The 26,165-nt window shown below is 43.1% G+C and overlaps 1 protein-coding gene and 1 non-coding gene across 6 annotated transcripts in view; one reads left to right on the forward strand and one right to left on the reverse strand.

The window, feature by feature from the left end:
* The window catches only part of MAGI1 (membrane associated guanylate kinase, WW and PDZ domain containing 1), a 645,224-nt gene that overhangs the window by 454,002 nt on the left and 165,057 nt on the right, over positions 1–26,165 (forward strand). The gene's annotated exons all lie outside the window — the stretch shown is intronic.
* Positions 17,044–17,150, reverse strand: LOC138088037 (U6 spliceosomal RNA). The gene has a single exon (XR_011145631.1). It is a non-coding gene; the product is annotated as a U6 spliceosomal RNA (small nuclear RNA).

Consider the following 26,165-nt stretch of genomic DNA (forward strand, 5'->3'; position numbering starts at 1 on the left):
CGGTGCTCAGCTTTCTTCACAGTCCAACTCTCACATCCATACATGACCACAGGAAAAACCATAGCCTTGACTAGACGGACCTTTGTTGGCAAAGTAATGTCTCTCCTTTTGAATATGCTATCTAGGTTGGTCATAACTTTCCTTCCAAGGAGTAAGCATCTTTTAATTTCATGGCTGCAGTCACCATCTGCAGTGATTTTGGAGTCCCCCAAAATAAAGTCTGACACTGTTTCCACTGTTTCCCCATCTATTTGCCATGAAGTGATGGGACCAGATGCCATAATCTTTGTTTTCTGAATGTTGAGCTTTAAGCCACCTTTTTCACTCTCCTCTTTCACTTTCATCAAGAGGCTTTTTAGTTTTTCACTTTCTGCCATAAGGGTGGTGTCTTCTGCATATCTGAGGTTATTGATATTTCTCCCGGCAATCTTGATTCCAGCTTGTGCTTCTTCTAGCCCAGCGTTTCTCATGATGTACTCTACATAGAAGTTGAATAAGCAGGGTGACATTATACAGCCTTGACGTACATCTTTTCCTATTTGAAACCAGTCTGTTATTCCATGTCCAGTTCTAACTGCTGCTTCCTGACCTGCATACAGGTTTCTTAAGAGGCAGGTCAGGTGGTCTGGTATTCCTATCTCTTCAGAATTTTCCACAGTTTATTGTGATCCACACAGTCAAAGGCTTTGGCATAGTCAGTAAAGCAGAAATAGATGTTTTTCTGGAACTCTCTTGCTTTTTCCATGATCCAGCGGATGTTGGCAATTTGATCTCTGGTTCCTCTGCCTTTTCTAAAACCAGCTTGAACATCTGGAAGTTCATGGTTCACGTATTGCTACCATCTCTTAATGTATTACTTACCTTTGATTCAGTACCATTCTGGGGAATTAGGAAAGAAGACTGCCATGTGGTAAGTGACTTCAGTCATATCCTACTCTTTGTGATCCTATGGACTATAGCCCACCAGGCTCCTCTGTTCATGGGATTCTCCAGACAAGCATACTGGAGTGGGTTACCATTCCTTCCTCCAGGGGATCTTCCCGACCCAGGGATCGAACCCACATCTCCTGCATTGGAAGGCGGATTCTTTACCCCTGAGCCACCAGGGACGCCTGGAACGGAGACTAGAGTCTCACATAAAAGGAGTATTTGGTAGCCTTTAGTCGTACAGAAGTGCTTCCCTTGTGGCTCAGCTGGTAAACAATCCACCTGCAATGAGGGAGACCTGGGTTCAATCCCTGGGTCGGGAAGATCCCCTGGAAAAGGGAAAGGCTACTCACTCCAGTATCCTGGCCCAGAGAATTCCATGTACTGTATAGTCCATGGGGTCACAGAGTCGGACACTGTTGAGCCCCTTTCACTTTCAGTGATATAGAAATTCAGAGAACTTAAGGAAGCTTCACTTAATCAATTCACTCTTCATTCTGAAAGGCGCCCTGAGCCTGCTAACTGCCTACGTTGTTCAGAAGGCTGCTGTATGTGTTATAACTTTTATGTGACAAACTATCCACAGACTTTGTGACTTAAAACAATGCATGGCTTCATATAGTTCCTGTAGAAGGGGAAACTGGGAGTGGCTTGGCTCGGTTGTCCTGGGCCAACTTCATCTCAGTGGATATCAGCCTCAGTGGCTGAACCCTCCAAAGGCTTGGCTGGGGCTGGATGATCTATTTCCTAGCTGTCTCACTTGCACACCTGGTTACTGGGTGTTGGTTGTGGGCAGGTTGTTAAATTAGCTGTTGGAATAACTGCAAAATGTAAAGAGAAGTCGTTAAAAGAAAATCTAAAACATTCATGTTGCTTTGCAAGTGTCTTTACATTATCATTCCATTTCAACTGAACCCAAATTGGAAATCATAGACTCTAAATTAGAAGTGTTTATATCAAGAAAGAGCCTATAGAATCCTAAACTGGTAACATATGTCCAAAAATAGTTCTCAATCTACTTTAAAAGATGGATGAAGGAATGAATACCCTGTGTGTTAAAATAAGATACTTGACGTATGTATGAATAATTTTGTATGATTTCTTCTCTTGTGATTAACTCAGTATGTGCTAGTCTCAAAGATGTTGCAAAGAGGACTTTTAATGTTTCACAGGCTTTCGTTTACAGTTTAATTTTTACAAAAGGAAGTTTACTACATTCTGTTCTTCCAGGAGTCATATAAATCAAGGCATTACTTTTTTGCAATATTGCATTTCATCAAGTCTAAGACACAGATTTTTAGAAATCCACATGCGTTCAACCATCTTGTTATTTAATTGGCAGTTTATTTCCTGCCTTATTGCTTCATAAATTACGATTGTTATCTTATACTTGGTGAAGCACGGTATGTCTTATTTTTTTATTTTCTAGAAAACATGTTAAATACTTGTTAATTGCTTATTATAGTTGAGGTGGGCATATCTGCCCAGCTGTGGTTTGGCCAAGTCAGTCTAAATGTATTAATAAAGTTTTATAAAGCAATGGCTTCTTTTAAAAAGTGAAAAACTTGTATTTTATCTTCTTTGAGTGAAAGTAGTCATCACATGCTTGTGTCTCACTTTTTCATGTGTCAAATAAGAGTGGCCATAAATTAGGTCTAAAAAGTCTCTGTCCGTTGATTATCCTAAGATTCTGGATCTTTTCTAGAAGAAAACAGAACTTAATTCTTCATCTGCGTGGGTAGGGGAGAGTCAGAAGTTTTTTTAATAGTAGGATGAAATCCATCAATCCTCTCCAACAAATAGTGCTCATGAGAGCATAATATCAGAGTCTGACTGTGATTTCAGGAGGGTCATGGACTCTTGGGCTTCCCACGTAGCTCTAGTTGGCTCTCTGCCAATGCAGGAAATACAGGTTGAATCGCTGGGTCAGGAAGATCCCCTGGAGAAGGGCATGGCAATCCAGTCCAGTATTCATGCCTAGAGAATTGCATGGGCAGAGGAGTCTGGTGGGCTACAGTTCATAGGGTCGCAAAGAGTCAGACACGGCTGAAGTGACTTAGCATGCACGCACACATGGGCCTCTGCCTCAGAGCTCTTTCCCAAACATCTCAGGGTTCTTTGACTTCCAGCTAAGCAGATACTAGGATATTGCTTCTTGAGTTTAGATTTTCCTGTGTGGTGGTTTTTTCCTTTGTGAAAAACAGGCGAAATAGAACTTTTTTGAATTATTAGTTTATCCATTGCTAATATCCTCCACTTTAATCTGGGTAGAATCCTTGCTTTTTCTTTGCCCCAACCATAGATACTGTAAATGGGGCCCTGGGACTGAGGATAAAGGACTGAATACACACATGGAGGGGCTAAAATAGCTCTCAAAATACTTTGATAAAATGAGACTTTCTTTATAACTCAAACCTTCGCCAAATAGGGAAGTGTTACTAATAAAAAAAAATCAGTGTTATATGTTCTGAGTTTTCTTAGTCATGTTTGAAGATCTGTGAAATATTTTTCTACATAGAGGTATAAAGTCTTGATAAAACCCTAAGGTATAGAGCCTGTTACAGAAATAAGATCAAAGTTGGACTTCCCTGGTGGCTCAGATGGTAAAGTGTCTGTCTACAGTGCGAGAGACCCGGGTTCCTTCCTTGGGTTGGGAAGATCCCCTGCAGAACGAAATGGCAATCCACTCCAGTATATTGCCTGGAAAATCCCATGGACAGAGGAGCCTGGAAGGCCACAGTCCATGGGGTCGCAAAGAATCGGACACGACTGAGCGACTTCACTTCACAGAAATAAGGAGAGCACCAGGTTTGACACCGAAGTGCCTCAAACAAGTTGTTTTTATTTCCTTTCCAATCTCTATTGGGACTTTCCTGGTGGCTCAGTGGTAAAGAATTTGTTTGCAGTGTAGGAGATGTGGGTCCTACCCTTGGGTTGGGAAGATCTTCTCGAGAAGGAAATGGCAAACCACTCCAGTATTATTGCCCGGGAAATCCCATGGACAGAGGAACCTGGCAGGCTACAGTCCATAGGGTCACAAGAGTCAGACACGACTTAGCAACTAAACCACCACCCCATCCAATCTTTATTGTTGCCTCCCTTCTACTGACTTTAGGTTTTATTTGTTCTTCTTTTTCTCACTCTTTTATGTGGTGGGTTAGGTTGTTTATCTGAGATTTTTCTTGCTTTTTGAGGAAGGCTTGTATCACTATGAACTTCCCTCTAACAGCTGCTTTTGCTACATCTCATAGATCAAATAACTTTTTTTCTCTATCTTTATATATCTATCGTACTGGTTGTGTTGTTGTGGTAAGACTTACTTGTAGAGGATGCTTTGCCTGTAACATTTTCAAAAAGTGGACTGCATCTGTACTGAAGCAAAAATTTATTCCAATGGATCAACTTTTATGCCTTTTATGTGCTTTTATGCCTGGCAGTAGAGTCCATTTCTTCAGTTACTTGTTAAAAAGGCTGATTCTAAGGCTCTTTCTCTGCAAATTCTGACTGAATGTATCGAGATGGGGTCAAAAATCCAGATTTTTTTTGTTTTAAGCAAGCGCTGCTGTTCAAAGTATGTATTCAAGAAAGGCTGCACAACTCTAGCTTCCACATTCAACACACTGGAAATGATGGCTAAAGCCCTGTGTTTCTTGGAAGTGAATCATGGGCCTTTTGTTCCCCTTGTCTACCCATAAGACCTTAAGTGGGGAAGTAGCTGAAGGTGCATTGTGCAAGGAGAGAATAAAATATATCATCAGCTTTGAGTTAACACTGGGTATTGATGGCCTGTCACATCTCTTTGGGCGTACTGCTGGCTGTATTTTACTTCAAAGATGATTCCATTTATGACCAGCAGTTTTTATGTTACAGAGGGGAGACCAACAACGTGGTTTTCATCTTTGGTTGAATGAAAATCAACCAATTAAAAAATAGAAACAAGGTAGGGCACTTAGTCCCCTGGTTGGGTATTGAGAGCATTTACCTCTAGTTCTTAGGAAGACATTGTGCTTAACATTCAGTACTCTGATAATTATCCTTCAGGGGTGAGAAAGTCTATTAGTGCCCCGGACTTCCATCGATCTCCATGACAGTGACAGGAGGGAAAGTGCAATCTGACCAAATCGGGATCAGATGCTATTTTATTGTTATGATTAGCCTATTGGGTTTGACAGCCAGTGTTCCCTGTTGAAGGTATGCTGCAGAGTGACAGTAATGGTGGATGAGGCTGTTTGGGTACTTGTTTACATGGATCTCTCATATTAATTACTGACTACATCTAGGGCTCATGTTATGTATAGTGACTCCCTACCAAAAGCAAGTTTAACAAGGTGATTACGTTACTGAAGGAAAATCTTCCCGATATATGACTTTGAAAATAGAATCCTAGTGTCAGAAAGTGAAGAGGAACTAAGAAGCCTCTTGTTGGAAGTGAAAGAGGAGAGCGAAAAAGTTGGCTTAAAGCTCAACATTCAGAAAACGAAGATCATGGCATCTGGTCCCATCACTTCATGGGAAATAGATGGGGAAACAGTGGAAACAGTGTCAGACTTTATTTTTTTGGACTCCAAAATCACTGCAGATGGTGACTGTAGCCATGAAATTAAAAGATGCTTACTCCTTGGAAGGAAAGTTATGACCAACCTAGATAGCATATTCAAAAACAGAGACATTACTTTGCCAACAAAGGTCTGTCTAGTCAAGGCTATGGTTTTTCCAGTGGTCATGCATGGATGTGAGAGTTGGACTGTGAAGAAAGCTGAGCACCGAAGAATTGATGCTTTTGAACTATGGTGTTGGAGAAGACTCTTGAGAGTCCCTTGGACTGCAAGGAGATCTAATCAGTCCATCCTAAAGGAGATCAGTCCTGGGTGTTCATTGGAAGGACTCATGCTAAAGCTGAAACTCCAATACTTTGGCCACCTCATGCGAAGAGCTGACTCATTGGAAAAGACCCTGATGCTGGGAGGGATTGGGGGCAGGAGGAGAAGGGGACGACAGAGGATGAGATGGCTAGATGGCATCACTGACTCGATGCACATGAGTTTGAGTAAACTCCGGGAGTTGGTGATGGAGAGGGAGGCCTGGCGTGCTGCGATTCATGGGGTTGCAAAGAGTCAGACACGACTGAGCGACTGAACTGAACTGAACTGATGTTTTTGATGGTGCACTTTGTGCCTTGTGCAAAATTCTAGAAACACCATGGTGAGATGGAGAGACAAAACTGATGAAGAGACCAACACTGATGCATTTACTTCCATAAATATGTAATTACCAAATACTATATGCACAAGAAAAGAGAGGAAGCACTAAGATTCTGTGAGAGGGTATGACCTGGATATCTAACTAAGTGTGTTGATTATCTATTGCTGTGTAAGTTATACCCCCCCCCCCGCCCTGTCAAATTACCCTAAAACTTAGTAATGTAAAACAACAAATATTTAATCTCAGGGTCTCAATTCTGAGTGTCAAAAATCTGGAAGTGGTGTAGCTGGGTGGACTTACTTCATATATTCTGAAAAGGATAAAGTCAGATGACTGGGGCTACCATGATCTGAAACTTCGACTGGGGCTAAAGAGTGTACTTTGAAGATCATTATATATCCCTCGGCAGAAGGCTTCAGTTCTCAAATGCTTACATGATGACAGCTGCCTTCCCTAAACAGTCCAATAGGAGACAGAGAGTGTGCACAAATGACCAAGATGGAAGTGGTACTGTCTTATAACCCACCCTTGGAAGTGAAAGACCATCACTTTTCCTAACTATCTGTCACATAGACCAACCCTGGTACCTGTGAGTGGAGAGTATACAATAGTCTGAATACCAAGAAATGGACATCATTAAAGGTTATCTTTGAGGTCACCAACTCACTGAACATGGGGGGTTGTTGCAGGTCTTTTACGAGAAAGTGCTGTTTAAGTGAGACACAAAAGTTGAGTAGGTGGAATGAGGTTGATTTGGTGGAAAGCCTTTACCGGGTGGTCCCAGTTTGGTATGTTTTGAAACAGTGAATGATTGCTAGTGAAGACAGCAGAGAAAGAGACAGAAATCATGTGCTGAGAGAGAATGCTGGAGAGGTTGGCAGAGACAAGACCAAGCATGTCCTTTTAGGTCGAATTGAAGATTTTCTTCTTGGGAGACTTAAGTTGGTAAATGACATGATCAGATTTACTTAAAAAAAAAAATGTTTTTTAAGTCTCTCTTTCTGCTATAAGCTAGATAGATTATAGGTTGGGAAACCAGTTTAGAAGGTATTATAATTGTCCAGGCTAAAGATCATGGTGGATGAGAACGTTAGCAGCAGAGACAGTCGTGGACAGACATGAAACGTATTTAGGAGGAAAATTTGTCAGAACTTCGAGATGTACCTGCCAGGGTTATCCAGGCTGATTGGTGAGGTTCTGGCTTCTAGAATGGGGTGGATGGAGGTGACATTTGCTAACAGAGTGAATCCTGGAAAAAGGACCAGCTGTATGGACTACATGATGGGCCTGACCCTGAACTTACACACATCATTACATGTACTAAGGAAGTGTGTCAGATGGTTAGGGTACAGGGATGAACAGGAAGGTCTTTACCAACAAAAATGTAATTCCACATTTATCCACAAAAGCACACTGCATTTTAAGAACCATCTGACAGGTTTGGGTTTTTTTTGTTCTAATTTATGTGTAAGTAGCTAAAATCTGGTAAGTATGACAGGGATTTCTTGGCATTTCTCTGTTGATTATCATCCTTGTCTTTTAAAGCATGTTGTTGAAATCTTTTAAAGAAAGAAAGAAAGTGAAGTCACTCAGTCACGTCTGACTCTTTGCGACCCCACGGACTGTAGTGTACTACGCTCCTCCATCCATGGGATTTTCCAGGCAACAGTATAGGAGTGGGGTGCCATTTCCTTCTCCAGGGGGTATTCAGACCCAGGGATCAAAGATCCCGGGTCTCCTGCATTGCAGGAAGACACTTTACCATCTGAGCTACTAGGGAAGTCCCATCTAGGGAAATCTTTTAAATCCCAACTTAATTTGTTTCTTGAAGTGTCAGAGCCATTAGGATGTATCAGTTCAGATCTCCATTTCTGTTTCCCACTGCCTCTAAAATAAATTCCCTATCATTCTCTCGTGCTATTTCTCTAACACACATACATACACTCCTACTTGTCAAGAAATTAAGTATTACATGTCATAAAATTGTAACATTTAAGTCTGAGGAGACAAACAGATGATCATTCTTAAGTTCAAGCCAAGGAATATGGTAACTGAATACCTACTTTGTTGTGTGTGTGTGTGTGTGTGTGTGTGTGTGTGTTTTTTTGGGGGGGGGGCCTCGCTGCATGTGGGATCTTAGTTCCCTGACCAAGGGTTGAATCCACGCCCCCTGCAGTGGAAGCATGGGGTCCTAACCATAGGACCACCAGGGAAGTCCCTGAACAGTTACTTTGTGAACAGGCTCTGTGTCAAAAGCTTTCATGTTTTTAAAAATGGCATCTCGTATTACCTATCCAAGGTCTAGCCTGTATTATGCACTGTTCTAGGCATATGTTACTTGCCATGCAGTGGACTTAAGAGCTCTCATCTCCGTCCACTCCCCTGGAGAAAAGCAGAGGAAAAGAGCCATATGCCTGTATGCAACTTACACTCCCAGCACGGGGGTGTGGCATGAGCACATGGATGGCACAGCAGTTAACAGACAAGATCGGGCCCATAGGTGTTGCCCCATAGCTATACTCAGAAAGGGTGAAATCCCTAAAATATAGAATAATATCCATGGCATTAGGAATTTTTGTTTTGCTTGGTTCATTGCTGATTACCAGCCTTTGGGCACACTTGTTGCAAGAATGAATGAACAAATCATCATCTTTCTTAAATTTACTATTTCAAAATCATTTAAATATGGAGAAAAGTTGCAGAAATAGTATGAAGTTTTGCCATAACCAGCTTCCTCTAATGTTAACCTCTTAACGTAACCATGTACAATGATCGAAACTGAGAAATTAACATTGACACAATACTGTTAACTAAGGACTCTTTGGATTTCACTGTTTTTTTCCCTACTAAAGTCTTTTTCTGTTTCAGGGTCCAGTCTAGGGTACCATATTATATTTAGATGTCTTGTACTCTCCAATTTGGGGGAGTTCCTCCTCAACCAATCCTAGTCTTTCATACCTCAACATTTTTTAAAATAAACTGTAATAAGTTATTCTGTAAATTGTCCTTCAGCTTAGATTTGTGTGATGACTGAAACCTGGCAAAGACTTTGTACTGAAAAAGACATCATAAGGAATTGGTGCTTTGGGTGGACTTGATGGAGGAGTGAGACTTGGATGGAGAGAAAAGTGGGAAGCGGAGTTTTCAGGCCAGAAAAAACTCTGTGCCCACATCTCTAACTGGGAGCACTTTGGTGCTGTCTTGGTTCTTCTCTGCATGTGTAAGTGATGGGTAACCTGCGTTGACTGATTAAGAGTTGTAATCACACCTTGTCTAGCTGCCCTGCTGCTTTGCATCTTGCCTTTTTCTCATCAGCAAGAAGATCTTCTGATTCGGGCTCAACTCTAGCTTCCAGATGCTGCTGGCTGTGATACTGGATTTGGGCTTTGGTTCCCTGGATAACAGAGCTGATGGGTTTTTGCTTTTTATCAGACTTTATGCTCTTCTGTAGTCTGGTGACACAGGGCCTTCTATTTATTTTTACTATGACTATTATATTGGTTAAGACTCAGCAAGCACTGTGCCAAGCTCTAAGCCAACTTTTCTCATTGGGGAGCAATATCACCTGTAAGGGAAAAAACATTGGGTTTTTGGGAAGTGAAAAAAAAAAAAAAATTCTTCTTGTGTATAAGTACACAATACCGAAACAGCCATACGAGATATCTGTGGTATTAAAATTTCATTGAAGGGGGCGGGTGTTGATTAGGGGAAAAGAAATCTTAAAAAACTTACTGATAGGGTCAGTGAGGGAGAAAAAAGGTTGAGATATGTTGATTTAGGCCAGATGACTTGCTTATGTCATCTCATTTTAATTCTCAACATTATCTCAAGGGACATATTCTTATTATTCCCATTAAAAAATACAAATGGGGAAATTGTGAATTAGCAGAATTGAGTACCTTCCTCAAGGTCACAGAGCCAAGTGTAGATTAAGGATGTCCGTTCAGGACAGGTAGGCTCCAAGATCAAGGTCTAAACAGTGATCATCCTTGTCAATTTGTAGCCTTATTCATGAAAACCAGTAAAAAAGAAAGTCAATAGAATAAAACCATAACATATCGTAAAACCAAGGAAAAGTTTTCTAGGCTTACTCAGTAATTAGAATTTCCTGTTATATTATTACCCCATGATTAAGGTTAATAATTGTGGGTCAGTTCTGCATACATTTACAGTGTTGATATTAGGAGTCTAGTCAGCTACAGTAATACAATTGCATGAAGGCAGGTTTTTTGGTCTGTCCACTGTTGTCTCTCCAATGCTGAGAACAATGCAACACATACTAAGTGCTCAAAAAATATGTGTTGAATAAATAAAAACAAAAGGTTATTGTATTTTAAGAAAAAAAATTCAAAGCCAAACTCAGTTCCATCTGTTTGATGTTAACGCCGTGATGCTTCCTCTTAAAAAAATAAACAGCAACCACCAAAATGTATGAGAAGACACATACCTACCACAGTGAAAATAAGTTCTGGGTGGCCATTTGAGTTTGATGTAGCAACTGCCTCTAGCTACTCAAACTCCAAACATATGACTTAATATTGTTATACCATGCAGAGCTAAGAGAGATTAAATCAGACCTAATTTTTCTATCCATTTTGAGGGGTTAAAAAAACACAACCAATATTATTGTTTGAGATAGAATATTGATAATACAATTGGCTGAAATATACAGTGTCATCTTTTCTTTTTTAACTGAGTGTCAAGACCAGCTGTTTCTGTTTTGGGGTAGGGACTAAACCTACCTGAGATGTATTATAGTCATGGACAGATGAACACAAACCCCAAGTTGTATGGGATGTAATTTCTTCCTCTTGAGAAACTTTACATTTACCATCTGTGAATAGGAAACATACATTAGGTTAGCACACACAATGCATCTCATAAACCTTACCAAGGGGGAGCACGAGCCTCTCCTTGAGATACTGCGAAGGTTCAGGAGTGACTATAGAATTAAGTTGGATTTGCCAAACTGTCCCTTCCAGACAAATGCAAATTTCAGTTGTCACAGACCCTTCCTGAAATAAGTAATTCAGAGGATCAGGCCCAAGAAAGGCTTGGTTGGCTCAGAAGAAGCCCATTTTCATATATATGAGTGGAGATAGACAAAAAGGTGGTGACATCACCACCAAGTCCTCATTTTCTTATTTTCAGTGGCATATACCAGCAGCATTGCGAGGGCTTCTAAGAAGGTTTACCATGAGTGCAAATGAAATAAGCAGTCAAGAAGGTCAGAATCTGAGAGTGGGGAGGAATTTTGCTGGCTGCTTCAAAGGCTAAGTCACTCTCCTGCCTCCATGTTAGATGAGCTGCTTTTGGATGTGGGTTCAAATATCTCTTTCTCTAAATCACAATTTTTTTAGGGTCCTGTTAAGTGGCTTTTTTGTTTCCCTTTGTTTTTATTTCTTTTTTCCCCACCACTGGAAACTCATAAACCTTGGTATTATATGGTAATTAGATGGGAAATGGAGACTGAGGGCACACACACACACTCTCTCTCTCACTCTTAACAGACACAGTCACACTCAAACCCTATTACCTTGGCAGGCTGTCCTCCAGCCTTCTTCATGGAGAGGTGGGTACTTCAGGGCTTCTAATTACAGGCTTTCTGCAAGAACCCTCTCAGCAGGAACACTGTGTACTACAGACACTCCTTTCTACACACTGAATACCCTAGTACAGTTGTTTGAAACTGAAAGTCACTTTCACTTCAACAGAAGGCTCTCAATCACCTCCACCCACCCCCTTACCTTTCTGGAGTTATTAGCATAGACATTCCTTTACTGCATCTTATCACAATCAGGCTTATCTAGTCTTTTAATGAGCTCCACTAGAGAAATTGTGTTAGGTTCACTCTGGGAATCCCCTCATGCCAAATCCTTCTCCTGTGGCTGCTGGGGGGAAAAAAAGACACAGGAGTAAATAGGTTGTGGTGTTTGCTCTTTTGGCTAATATTTTTCCACACGTTGGAAGGGAGTCCCACTCAGACCGTTGATGTGGATTTTATTGTCCTCCGCTTCTATAACTCACATGGAAACTTCATTTTAACATTATGTAAAGTGTTTCAAATAACTGCATTAGGGCTTCTTCCTTGGGAGATGATTTGGGGTCCCAGGCAGTGACGTGCATTTGCTGGAGACCAACCCCAGTGTTGTCAAATTGATGACTTCCCGTGACTGCTCCACTCACTACCGCCACAGTTCAGTTCAGTTCAATCGCTCAGTCGTGTCCGACTCTTTGTGACCCCATGAATCGCAGCACGCCAGGCCTCCCTGTTCATCCCTATCTCCCGGAGTTCACTCAGACTCACGTCCATCGAGTCTGTGATGCCATCCAGCTGTCTCATCCTTTGTCATCCCCTTCTCCCCCTGCCCCCAATCCCTCCCAGCATCAGAGTCTTTTCCAATGAGTCAACTCTTCGCATGAGGTGGCCAAAGTACTGGAGCTTCAGCTTTAGCATCATTCCTTCCAAAGAAATCTCAGGGTTGATCTCCTTCAGAATGGACTGATTGGATCTCCTTGCAGTCCAAGGGACTCTCAAGAGTCTTCTCCAACACCACAGTTCAAAAGCATCAGTTCTTCAGTGCTCAGCCTTCTTCACAGTCCAACTCTCACATCCATACATGACCACTGGAAAAACCATAGCCTTGACTAGACGGACCTTAGTTGGCAGAGTAATGTCTCTGCTTTTGAATATACTATCTAGGTTGGTCATAACTTTTCTTCCAAGAAGTAAGCGTCTTTTAATTTCATGGCTGCAGTCACCATCTGCAGTGATTTTGGAGCCCCCCAAAATAAAGTCTGACACTGTTTCCACTGTTTCCCCATCTATTTGCCATGAAGTGATGGGACCAGATGCCATGATCTTCGTTTTCTGAAGGTTGAGCTTTAAGCCAACTTTTTCTCTCTCCTCTTTCACTTTCATCAAGAGGCTTTTTAGCTCCTCTTCACTTTCTGCCATAAGGGTGGTGTCATCTGCACTCCACCTGAAATTAGAACTAAAATTCTATATGAATCGAAAGGAAATGCTGAGGTGAGGTGATAGATTCAAAGGGAGCTCTCTGTTTTTTATTTCCCTCTTAGCCCAGGGAACTCACCTTTTTCAGGTTTATCCTTGCCAGAGAAGCGGTGAAGTATTTTCCAGAGTTCAAAAGGCATGCCCCTTGACCTTAAAAGTTTACAAAAGGCAGATGCTCAGGGAGACCAAGATTCAGGACTTTGAACTTGGACTGCCCTGAGACCTTGCTCCAAGCTCTTAGCTGAGTGACCTTTGACTGTTACTTAACCTCTTTGAGCTTCATCCTTTTCATCTTTCAGAGGCCAAATAGTTCCCTCTTTCCAGGGCTGCATAATGATGAGATGGATTGGCTTTGCAACTAGAGAGTAGGGTCCCTTTTTTAGGATTTTTTTTTTTTTAAGGGACCTTGAATGCTAAGCTAGGGTGTTTGGCTTTTATTCTATGGACTGGGGCCAATCTAAGTTTCCTGAAGAGTGAAGAGATGATCTGTATTAACCAAAGGGTCACAGTGGTATACTGGAACACCAGCACAGTACTTTCAGAATAGTCTGTACCAGGAGAGAATAAAAGGCTCCTCATAGTCATTAGTAAAAGGGCAGGTGCTATTTAAGAATTGTTATTTTAAATAAAATAGTGATAAGGAAGGAAAGTTCAACTTTATTCCTGATATATTTTAAAGTATATCTGACTCTCCTGTTTGACCACCGTCTCCACAGCCGTTTCCAAGGTTGCAGCTCTTCGTGGGCCCACATTTCCTTGGTTACCCTGGACCGGGACCACGTGACCTCCCCTCCCACGCTGGGTACCGTGAAAGCCCTGTTTATCCACACCCCACCCCCTCCGCACCCCTACCCAGGCCCTGTGGATGGGGGTGGGCGGGAGGCCACCGCTCACTACCAGGGACCCAGCAGCGGCCCCTGAGTGTGAATAGCGCACATAGACGACGCTGCCGCCCGAGCGGGCTGGGGACGCCAGGGCACTGCCTCTGCCTGCGGGCCCCATAAAAGGAGCAGCTGCCGCTGGGGCCGCTCAGATGCGCGGGGATGAGGCGGGCGGCGGCTGAGTGCGCGCCTGGACTCCGGCAGTGACCGAGGCAGACCTTGGGGCCAGTCAGGGCCCGCAGGTAACCGCGGGCGGGCGGGTTTTGTCCCCTGGCTTGGGAGTGACAGCAGGAGGAGGGCAGGGACGAGGGTCCGGGTGGCAGGAAGGAGGCTGGGCAGGGATGAAGAAGGGAGGAAGCCAAGAAGACGGGAAGGAGGAGGAAAGGGGAGGAAGGAGAGGGAGGGAGGAAGGAAGGAGCCACGCCAAGGAGCAGCTGGCACGCGCTGCACTTGCCTCCAGCCCGAGCGTTCAAGTTCCCCACCTCCGACCTCTCCCAGCTGCGGGGCCGGGCGCCGGGCGCATCCCTCCCCAAAACGCTCCCGCGTCGCGCGTGCATCGCAGATACTCAGCCATGTTTTCTGGGCGAGCATCTCCGGCGGCACAGCTGAGCGGCAAGGCCCCCACGCGGGGACAGCCTTGGTTGCGGCGTGGGGGCAGGTGGAAGGGGATGAGAGCGGCCGCTCTGCTCCAGGCTCGCGCTGCTTAGGGCAGGGGGCCCGGGGGATGATGCTTTACTTTGCTTCTAGTTGGGTAAAAGACAGGGTCGCGCCCCCCCCCCCCCCCAGCCCGCCCGCCCGCTGCCTCCCCTCCCTGCAGACCCCACTTCACTGGCCTGCTGCCACTCTGAACTGTTGGCTCCCCCACCTTGTCCTTCCTCAGCCATCCAGTAGCCTGTATTTTGAGCTTCTTTTAGAGCGTTGTTTGCATCTAACTGGGCTCAGCTGGAGAAAAAGGAGAGGGGCTGAGAAGGAGGAGGGCCTTTTGTGCTGAGCCCCATTGTAAAGCCCTCTTCCCCCCACCCCAACTCTGAGCCGCTGAAGGCTCCCAACAGAGAAGGACGGATGCTAAGGCACCCCAGACGTCCTTGGCTTGCTGTCAGTCAGCTGCCCTTCTCCTCCTCTATTGGGATTCTTCTGTGGGTAAAAGGTCGCTCTGAAGCTGTGAGGGCTCCATTTCACCTGGGATGCCCCCAGACATCCTGTGGCTCTAGTTGCTATGGCATCGCTGCCCACTCACAGGAAATGCAACTCCTGGCAATCACGCCAGTCTGCCAAAGGCAGAGTTTCTTCCTCCAGCCCGAAGTAGGTCCACGTTAGCAGGTTCTGTGAATTCTCAGCGGGGTTTGGTGGTTCTTGCTTGAGGAGCTGTTGGATGGGAGTTCAGGAGTTCCTCAGTGACTCCTCAGTTGAATATTGTCCTTAATTTTCTCCTAATAATGAATTTTCACAGTTGGCCTTTTCTACAGCATATGATGTGTTTCAACCCCAGGCTGTGCTCCCTGAGGTAGTTTTGTGGTTGTTTGTATTTTGTCGTTTGGTGTCTCAGTTGTGTCAGACTGTTTGCGATCCATCGCTGCAGCACGCCAGGCTTCCCTGTCCCTCACCATCTCCCTTGCTCAGACTCCTATCCGTTGAGTTGGTGATGCCATCCAACCATCTCATCGTCTGTCATCTGTATGTAAGATAGGTGATTGTAGCTCTATTCTAGAATGAATAATGGCAGTGTTGTCGTCGTGGTGAGCTGTCTAGAGAGCCTAAGCACTGGCTGGACACAGTTCTCAGCTCTTTACATATATTATCCTCTTTGATACATAGAGCTACCAAGAATCTCTAATAGATAAATGGAAACATGGAGTCCACAGTAACCACTTGCTGGGATTTGAATCTAGGCAGTATTAGTCCAGAGCTGATGCCTTTAACTGTTCTTCTTTGAGGAAGGTGGGCAGTAAGATCTGTCATGGCATCATCATTCTGAGGTTCCGCAAGGTGGATTCAAGAAGACTCAGTGTTGAGTCACATAGACTGGGGTTGAATCTTGGATCCAGTATATGTAGAATTGTGAGTTAACCTTTATCACTCTTCCATGGTTTGTCATTTTGAGTGGTACATAATTTATAAACAATTATTAAATGGATTTTGTAGTTGCAGGAACACAGTGTCATAACCAGTTACAGATTTTAAAGCCAAGGCTGTCCATGTTTATGTTCAGTCCTATCATGTAGGGGCTGAATGAACTTGGCAAAATATCTAAACTTCTCTTAAGCCTCAGTTTTCACATATGTAGAGGGGTTGTCCTGCAACCACATGAGAAGATGTACTTAAAACCCTTGACACAGGGTCTGGCATACATAGTACTCAAGAAACGTCGTAGTTGGAGTTTGTTGTTTGGTTTGGTTTGATAGTGTTTTTTTTTTTTTTGGTGACTCAGTGCAGGTTCCTGTATCTGGTTTGTTTTGTTTTGTCATTTCTGAATTTGTATGGTTCAGCAATTACTCCCTGGGCCGTAGTGCATACTGTGCTTAGTCTTTCAGTCATGTCTGACTGTTTGCGACCCCATCGACTGTAGCCCACCAGGCTCCTCTGTCCATGAGGATACTCCAGGCAAGAATACTGGAGTGGGTGCATCATGGACCCTTTGCAAATGTTGTGGGACACACACACACACACACACACACACACACACACACACACCCCTGCACCCAGAACATGTACATTTGAAATGATAAGTACTAAGTGAATTCACACACACACACACACACACACACACACACACACACCTGCACCCAGAACATGTACATTTGAAATGATAAGTACTAAGTGAATTCACACACACACACACACACACACACACACACACACACACACACACACACACCTGCACCCAGAACATGTACATTTGAAATGATAAGTACTAAGTGAATTCTGTCCTGTTCAGTAAGAGCTCTGTTTCTCTTGGCAAAGCAGTCTCTCTGACTTTTAAGGGTTAGGGAAACTTCAAAGGTAATTTTTTTTTTTTTTTTTAATATGGAACGCTTCACGAATTTGCGTGTCATCCTTGCTCAGGGGCCATGCTAATCTTCTCTGTATCGTTCCAATTTTAGTATATGTGCTGCCGAAGCGAGCACTCAAAGGTAATTTTAAAGCTGTCTGAAAACCAGCTGGAAGAATTAGCACCACACCTAACAGTTGCAAGCGGGGGCGGAGGTGGGGCGGGGGGGATGGATTGGTAATGACATTTGCTTTCTTCCTGGGTTCTGGAAAACTGTAACATATTCTGCTAAACTGTTACAAATAATCAACTGGAATTTTAACTTAGTTAAACAATTCTAGGAGAATATCTTCTCCCATGTGGTTTTATAGATACTGGTTAAATGAAAAGAACTTAATGAATAAAACATTTTCAAGATACAATGTTGACGTAAATTAACTGGTTTTAAGTGGCTGTTTAGAATTTGGCCCAAATATTTGTTTATAAATGAAGAGAATGCCATAAGATCAACATTTATTAAAAAAAAAAAAAAAGCATGCATTAACTGGAAAAGGATCTAAAAGCCCATCAGTAAGGGACTGGTTGAAGACATAGCAGCATATACTTACAGTGGGTGAATACAGCCCCTTGAGAGAATGAAGTATGGTTTATATGCTGATACAGAATGTAATACTGCAGTATCAACTCCATGAGTTTAAGGATTTCATCCATTTTGATCAGCTCTCCAGCCCCTGTACAGTAGTGCTTGGTATGTAATAGATGCTTAGTAAATCACTGACTGAATAAGTGAATGTTGTTCATTGAGGCAAAACAAGGTATTGCACAGAGTTTATAGTTCAATGCCATGTATGTTTTTAAATGAGTGAATGTATATTTGTTTGCACATGTAGGGCTAGGGGTGGGAGGGAATTTTTGTGTTTGCTGGTTGGTTGATTGTTGTTTTATTTTTTGAACCCTTCCCCATTTTGTACATGTACGAGTCAAACACTGAGAAGTTAAGAGTACTTAATTTTCCCCAGTGTTCCATTTAACTCACCCTTTCTGTTATTATTTTATTATATGCCGTTTAATTTATTTGCCTTATTTAAATACTTGCAACCCTTTGATAGGACTTCCCAGGTGGAGGTAGTGGTAGAGAACTCACCTGCCAATGCAGGAGACATAAGAGGCTCACGTGTGATCCTTGAGTTAGGAAGACCCCCTGAAGGAGGAAATGGCAACCCACTCCAGTATTCTTGCCTGGAGAATCCCATGGACCAGGGGCCTGGAAGGCTACGGTCCATGGGGTTGCAAAGAGTTGGACACGACTGAAGTGACTTAGCAAGTCACACGTGCAGCTCTTTGATATGATGATAGGACTGGAATTTTTTTTTTTTTTTTTTTGAGAGGTGTCTGCTGGATGTAATTCCTACATTGATTCATTGTCCTGCCTTTGGAGTTGCTCATGAGGCAGACTCTTTTTTTGTCTATTAGAACAGGTTTCATGTACCTTCATGCCTTATACAAGGCATGGTCCCTCTCAGGAAGCCCAATTTATTTTGTAATGAATGGATTGCTAAACTATGAGTCACATCAGTTCAGTTCAGTCGCTCAGTCATGTCCAGCTCTTTGCGACCCCATGGACTGCAGCATGCCAGTCTTCCCTGTCCATCACCGTCTCCCAGAGCCTGCTCAAACTCATGTCCAGAGAGTGAGTGATGCCATCCAACCATCTCATCCTCTGTCATCCCCTTCTCCTCCTACCTTCAATCTTTCCCAGCATCAGAGTCTTTTCCAATGAGTCAGTTCTTCCCATCAGGCCAAAGTACTGGGGCTTCAGGTTCAGCATCAGTCCTTCCAATGAATATTCAGGACTGATTTTCTTTAGGATGGACTGGTTTGATCTCCTTGCAATCTAAGGGACCCTCAAGAGTCTTCTCCAACACCACAGTTCAAAAGCATCAATTCTTCAGCACTCAGCTTTGTTTATGGTCCAACTCTCACATCCATACATGACTACTGGATAAACCAAAACTTTGACGATATGGAACTTGGCAGTAATGTCTCTGCTTTTTTAATATGCTGTCTAGAGGTTGGTCATAGCTTTCCTTCCAAGGAGCAAGTGTCTTTTAATTTCATGGCTGCAGTCACCATCTTTTGTGATTTTGGAGCCCCCCCAAAATAAAGTCTGTCACTGCTTCCACTGTTTCCCCATCTATTTGCCATGAAGTGATGGGACCAGATGCCATGATCTTAGTTTTCTGAATGTTGAGTTTTAAGCAAAAATTTTCACTCTGCTGTTTTACTTTCATCAAGAGGCTCTTTTAGTTCCTCTTCACTTTCTGCCATAATAAGAATTTTAGTTTCATAACAATAAGGACTAGTCTCAAATTAAGCAGTTTTTGCTTCAGGACAAGTACTTCCCTAATTTTTGAAAAACATGTTACGTGTACTTTCAGAATTCCGACCCTTATGTAGGTTCTGTAAGGAGGTCGTCTCCAAAATATGAGATGGCCCACGAGAATACAGGAGGAAGCTCTCAAGAGTTCTGTAGCTTTTTAATACTGTTTGTAGGCTCAGATATTAATGGTGTGTGATACTTGCGTTCTCTCATTGCTTTGTTTTGCTTCTGACTGGACCATTGAAAGTTGGCTGCACCCATCATTCTGTTCCACCTTTGCTCTCTTCCCCCTCAATCTTTAAGTTTCTTTCAGTTACTGTATCTGGGGATAGGTATTACACTTCTTTCTTTCTTATGGCTTTTTAAGGATACATGTTACAGTTAAGAAATAGATGTTTTAAAAGTTGTCTAAGTATTTAGTATCTATCCATTTTAAAGATCTGGGCCTTAATTTTTACCATCCTTAACTGTCTCGGTAGAGTAAAACCAGTGTACAAGTTTCCGTTGCTGACCTCTGAAAGAATACTGATTCTTATTTCTTACGTCTGACAAAAGATTGATACAGATGACAATGATCGTGAAGATGTTAGCACCACCTTAATATGTATATAGTAGTTTTTAACTCCTCCGTCGAACTCACATGTATTACTTAATTTACAAAACAACCCCTGAGTTTTCAGTGTGTTTGTTATCAGAGATAACACATATCACAATACTTTTTCCTCGATGCTTTTAACAGCCTGTCTGTTCCTTGAGATTCTGGAGCTGGCCTGCTACTATCAGTGAGTCCTTGTTACTGATGTGAAAGATGAGTCAGGACAAGACCACTCATAATCATGTCTCCGCATGGCCAAAGACGTAAATGTTGTTCAGACCACCAAAATGATGGCACATCCCCTCCCTCTGACTAATACGACTCACTGCTGCTTCTTGATTTTTATAGTTACAGATGCAGTATTCTAAGATTTATTCGAATATGCAAACAGAAAATTGTCTCCACTTTCTAATAGCATCCAGTTTGGAAGGAAGCCTTACTTCCTGAACCTTCCCTCACATCCGCTGAAATCACTTGCCTCATGCCCACATGACTCAGGACTAAAAACCCTCTGCAGTACTGTCTTGTTGATATGCTTAGTCGCTCAGTCATGTCTGCCTCTTTGTGACAGGTTCCTCTGTCCAGTGGATTTTCCAGGCAATAATGTTGGAGTGGGTAGCCATTCCCATCTCCAGGGGTTTTTTCTGACCGACGGATTGAACCCTGGTCTCCTGCATTGCAGGTGGATTCTTTACTATCTGAACCACCTGGGAAGTCCACTGTGTTCTTGAACCACCCACAAACCTCAAAGTGTGCACTCTCCCTGTTGCAATGAGGAATAAACCAACTGGTTCAACTATAAGTATTTTCCTGATTGTTTTGAAAGCATTTGGTATTTAGTTGTGAATAAACCACATTCTGTCAGATCTCCCACCATGATCCGCCCGTTTTGGGTGGCCCCGCGGGCATGGCTTAATTTCATTGAGTTACACAAGGCTGTGGTCCTAGTGTGATTAGATTGACTAGTCTTCTTTGAGTATGGTTTCAGTTTGTCTGCCCTCTGATGCCCTCTTGCAACACCTACCATCTTACTTGGGTTTCTCTTACCTTGGACATGGGGTATCTCTTCATGGCTGCTCCAGCAAAGCACAGCCGCTGCTCCTTCCCTTGGATGAGGGGTATCTCCTCACCGCTGCTCCTCCTGACCTTGAACATGGAGTAGCTCCTCTCAGCCCTCCTGCACCCCTGCAGCCACTGCTCCTTGGACGTGGGGTTGCTACTCTTGGCTGCCACCACTGGCCTCAGGTGTGGCGTAGCTCCTCCCAGCTGCCACCCCTGGTTTTGAACTGTGGTGTTGGAGAAGACTCTTGGGAGTCCCTTGGACTGCAAGGAGATCCAACCAGTCCATTCTAAAGGAGATCAGTCCTGGATGTTCTTTGGAAGGACTGATGCTAAAGCTGAAACTCCAATACTTTGGGCACCTCATGCAAAGAGTTGACTCATTGGAAAAAACTCTGATGCTGGGAGGGATTGGGGGCAGGAGGAGAAGGGGATGACAGAAGATGAGATGGTTGTATGGCATCACTGATTTGATGGATATGAGTTTGAGTGAACTCCAGGAGTTGGTGATGGACAGGGAGGCCTGGCGTGCTGCAGTTCATGGGGTTGCAAAGAGTCAGACACGACTGAGCGACTGAACTGAACTGTGACTAAACAGAATATTTCAGAAGTTCTTGAGTAATATTCTAAAGTAAATTACAATATTTTGTCTGAAAAGTACAAAAAGAAAATCTGAAAAGTACGAAAAGATACCAAGAATAAATGGTTCTTAATTAATTACATAAACTAGGAATCATCATTTGGAACACAGCTATATTTTCCTTAGCTATATCCACTTCTATATCTTTCTTTCCATATATATATATACTCTCTCTTCATGTGTGTTTGTATAAATAATGTGTATAAATATGTGTGCATATATATGTGTATATATGTTTTTATATTTTTTAGGTCAGAAAGTTCATTCAGGATTTCCCATAATATCTAATGTACTTTTGTGTCCTGCTTTTTACATTTAACGTGAAATTATGAATATGACCTTACATAAATCTGATTTTGCTCAAGTACTTATTTTTTATCATTAAATAGTATCTTGACATTAGATGCCAAAGCCTTTGACTGTGTGGATCACAATAAACTGTGGAAAATTCTGAAAGAGATGGGAATACCAGAGCACCTAACCTGCCTCTTGAGAAACCTATATGCAGGTTAGGAAGCAACAGTAAGAACTGGACATGGAACAACAGACTGGTTCCAAATAGGAAAAGGAGTACGTCAAGGCTGTATATTGTCACCCTGCTTATTTAACTTATATGCAGAGTATATCATGAGAAATGCTGGACTGGAAGAAGCCCGAGCTGGAATCAAGATTGCCGGGAGAAATATCAATAACCTCAGGTATGCAGATGACACCACCCTTATGGCAGAAAGTGAAGAGGAACTAAAAAGCCTGTTGATGAAAGTGAAAGAGGAGAGTGAGAAAGTTGGCTTAAAGTTCAACATTCAGAAAACAAAGATTATGGCATCCGGTCCCATCACTTCATGGGAAATAGATGGGGAAACAGTGGAAACAGTGTCAGAGTTTATTTTGGGGGGCTCCAAAATCACTGCAGATGGTGACTGCAGCCATGAAATTAAAAGATGCTTACTCCTTGAAAGAAAAGTTGTGACCAATCTAGATAGCATATTCAAAAGCAGAGACATTACTTTGCCAACAAAGGTCTGTCTAGTCAAGGCTATGGTTTTTCCAGTGGTCATGTATGGATGTGAGAGTTGGACTGTGAAGAAGGCTGAGCGCCAAAGAATTGATGCTTTTGAACTGTGGTGTTGGAGAAGACTCTTGAGAGTCCCTTGGGCTGCAAGGAGATCTAACCAGTCCATCCTAAAGGAGATCAGCCCTGGGATTTCTTTGGAAGGAATGATGCTAAAGCTGAAACTCCAGTACTTTGGCCATGAACAGACTCTCATGTTAGGAGGTATTGGGGGCAGGAGAAGAAGGGGACGACAGAGGATGAGATGACTGGATGGCATCTCCACCTCGATGGACGCGAGTCTGAGTGAGCTCCCGGAGTTGGCGATGGACAGGGAGGCCTGGCGTGCTGCGATTCATGGGGTTGCAAAGAGTTGGACATGACTGAGCGACCGAACTGAACTGAACTGACATTAGATAGTTGCTTGTTTATTATCCTCCATAAAGTTTACTTTTTAGCTGGTTATGAGAGACATCTTCATGTTTTAATGTATGTTTAGGTTTCTGTTTCTTTCTTTCGCCTAGTTTTCCCTAGGAAGGTATACACTTTAAAGAAGTTCTTCTTATCCAGTGCCTAATTATTCCCCGCCACCCCCGCCCCCTCAGAATTGCTGGTTCTTGTGCCACCCAGGGATTTGGTGCCAGTTGGAAACTGGGATTGGCAGCGCTGTGGGGAGCCCTGCCATCCTCTTTCAGCTGCTGCGTCTCTCTACATCTGCTTCCTCCATCCTTCTCCCTGCACACTCGTTGTTACTTACAATTTAGCGATGTGGCCGCCTTTGCTTTCATCACATAGGAGGATGACGAAGGGCAGTTCTAGCGAAAGAAGCATTACTGTACTTTGATGCACCCCAGGGCTTCCCCAATAGGTCTGTTGGTAAAGAATCTGCCTGTAGTGCAGGAAACCCCAGTTCAATTCCTGGGTCAGGAAGATCCGCTGGAAAAGGGATATGGTTCCCACTCTGGTATTCTTGGGCTTCCCTGGTGGCTCAGCTGGAAAAGAATCTGCCTGCAATGTGGGAGACCTAGGTTCAATCCATGGGTTGGGAAGATCCCCTCGAGAAGGGAAGGCTACCCACTCCAGTGTTCTGGCCTGGAGAATTCCATAGTCTGTATAGTCCATGGGGTCGAATAGAGTTGGATATGACTGAACGACTTTCACTTTCACTTTGATGCACCCCAGTGTATAGAAGGCAATGGCACCCCACTCCAGTACTCTTGCCTGGAAAATCCCATGGATGGAGCAGCCTGGTAGGCTGCAGTCCATGGGGTCGCTAAGAGTCAGATATGACTGAGCGACTTCACTTTCCCTTTTCACTTTCATGCATTGGAGAAGGAAATGGCAACCCACTCCAGTGTTCTTGCCTGGAGAATCCCAGGGACGGGGGAGCCTGGTGGGTTGCCGTCTATGGGGTCGCAAAGAGTCGGACACGACTGAAGTGACTTAGCAGTAGCAGTAAAAGTGTATAGAAACCAGATTATTCTAAAAGCTGTTTAAGGTCAGGATCTGATTAATCATTAGCTCTTCGTCCATGCCTAGAAGGTAGCATTTTGTACTGTCCAATAAATATTTCTTGCCTAAGTAGAGGATATCCTGTTTGACTTAAAATAACCTGCAATATTAAAAATACTTTTATCAAAGACACCCTTCTCCCCAGAACAAATACATAAATTTATAACCCTTATACTTTTTGACTTCACTTCATTCTATCATCCTCCAGATTTTTGTTGAGGGCTTCTTTTTAGCCAGACACTGTGATGGGAACTGGGGGGCATAGCAGTGAGCTCAACCAACCTTACATTATGGAGTGCGGATACAGAAAATAACCCCCTAATAAATATACAATGCCAGGGAGTGGTACATGTTTTGATAAGAAATAATAAAGCAGAATGAGAAGATATAGTTATTCACAGTTTTGTGTTCCTTGGTTTCTGTTACCTGAGATCAGCCATGGTCCAGGAATGTCAAATGGAAAATTCTAGAAGTAAACTGTGTACTAGTTTTAAATTGTGCACCATTCTGTGTTGCATGAAGAAGTCTCCGGGCATCCTGCTCTGTCCCACCTACATGGAATCATCCCTTTGTCCAGTGAGTTCTGTCCATTTGTCACTTAATGATAGTAGCCCTCTTGGTTGTCAGGTTGGCTGTCCTGCTATCAAAGTGTTTGTGTTCGATTGATCCTTATTTTATTCAATAATTGCCTCAAAGCACAAGAGGAGTGATACTGGCAGTTTAGATGTGCTAAAGAGAAGCCGTGAAGTGTTTCCTTTAAGTGAAAAGAGGAAAGTCCTTGTCTGAATTTTTTTTTTTTTAAAGCTAAGATCTATTGGCAAATAGATGGGGAAACAGTGGAAGCAGTGACAGACTTTATTTTTTGGGGCTCCAAAATCACTGCAGATGGTGATTGCAGCCATGAAATTAAAAGACTCTTGCTCCTTGGAAGAAAAGTTATGACCAACCTAGACAGCATATTAAAGAGCAAAGACATTACTTTGCCAACAAAGGTCCATCTAATCAAAGCTATGGTTTTTCCAGTAGTCATGTATGAATGTGAGAGTTGGACTATAAAGAAAGTTGAGTACTGAAGAATGGGTATTTTTGAACTGTGGTATTGGAGAAGACTCTAGAGAGTTCCCTGGATTGCAAGGAGATCCAACCAGTCCATGCTAAAGAAAATCAGTCCTGAATATTCATTGGAAGGACTAATGCTGAAGCTGAAACTCTAATACTTTGGCCACCTGATGCAAAGAACTGACTCGTGGGGAAAAGACCCTGATTCTGGGAAAGACTGAAGGCGGGAGGAGAAGGGGATGACACAGGATGAGATGGTTGGATGGCATCACTGACTCAATGGACATGAGTTTGAGTAAACTCGGGGAGTTGGTGATGGATAGGGAGGCCTGGCATGCTGCAGTCCATGGGGTCGCAAAGAGTCGGACACGACTCAGCAACTGAACTGAATTTCAAAGAGGTTTGTATTTCTTCAGGGTAGAGTGGTCCAGGAAGGCAAATATAAATTAAGAAGACTCTTCTATTGTCTGTGATAGTTGATCTAGAATAGTTATCATGACATAGCTGTTACTGAAAGTCTAACTACTGGTTGTCATTGTGTGTACATGCTTTGTGACTTTCCCTTAAGCACTTCATGGTGACAAGCACTTCCATCCATTATTTAACCTTATAGTCTCACTGGTCTTATGAGAGAGCTATTATGCCTTTTCTAAGTATATGGCAAAGCAAGAGAAGTTAAGTTACTGACCCAAGTTCACAAAGCTCCTAAGTAGCAGAGGTGATACTTAAATCCAGAATTGAAATCCCTTTAAAAGCAAGGGCCATGAGTCTAGAGTTAGTCCTCTGGCCCCTGAGGCTCAGAAGGAAAAGGCCCTTGTGGTCAAAACCACTGGTGAAAGGTTAATTAGAAACTAT

Source organism: Capricornis sumatraensis, chromosome 10 (genome assembly GCF_032405125.1).
Source record: "Capricornis sumatraensis isolate serow.1 chromosome 10, serow.2, whole genome shotgun sequence".
Taxonomy (NCBI): Eukaryota; Metazoa; Chordata; class Mammalia; order Artiodactyla; family Bovidae; genus Capricornis; species Capricornis sumatraensis.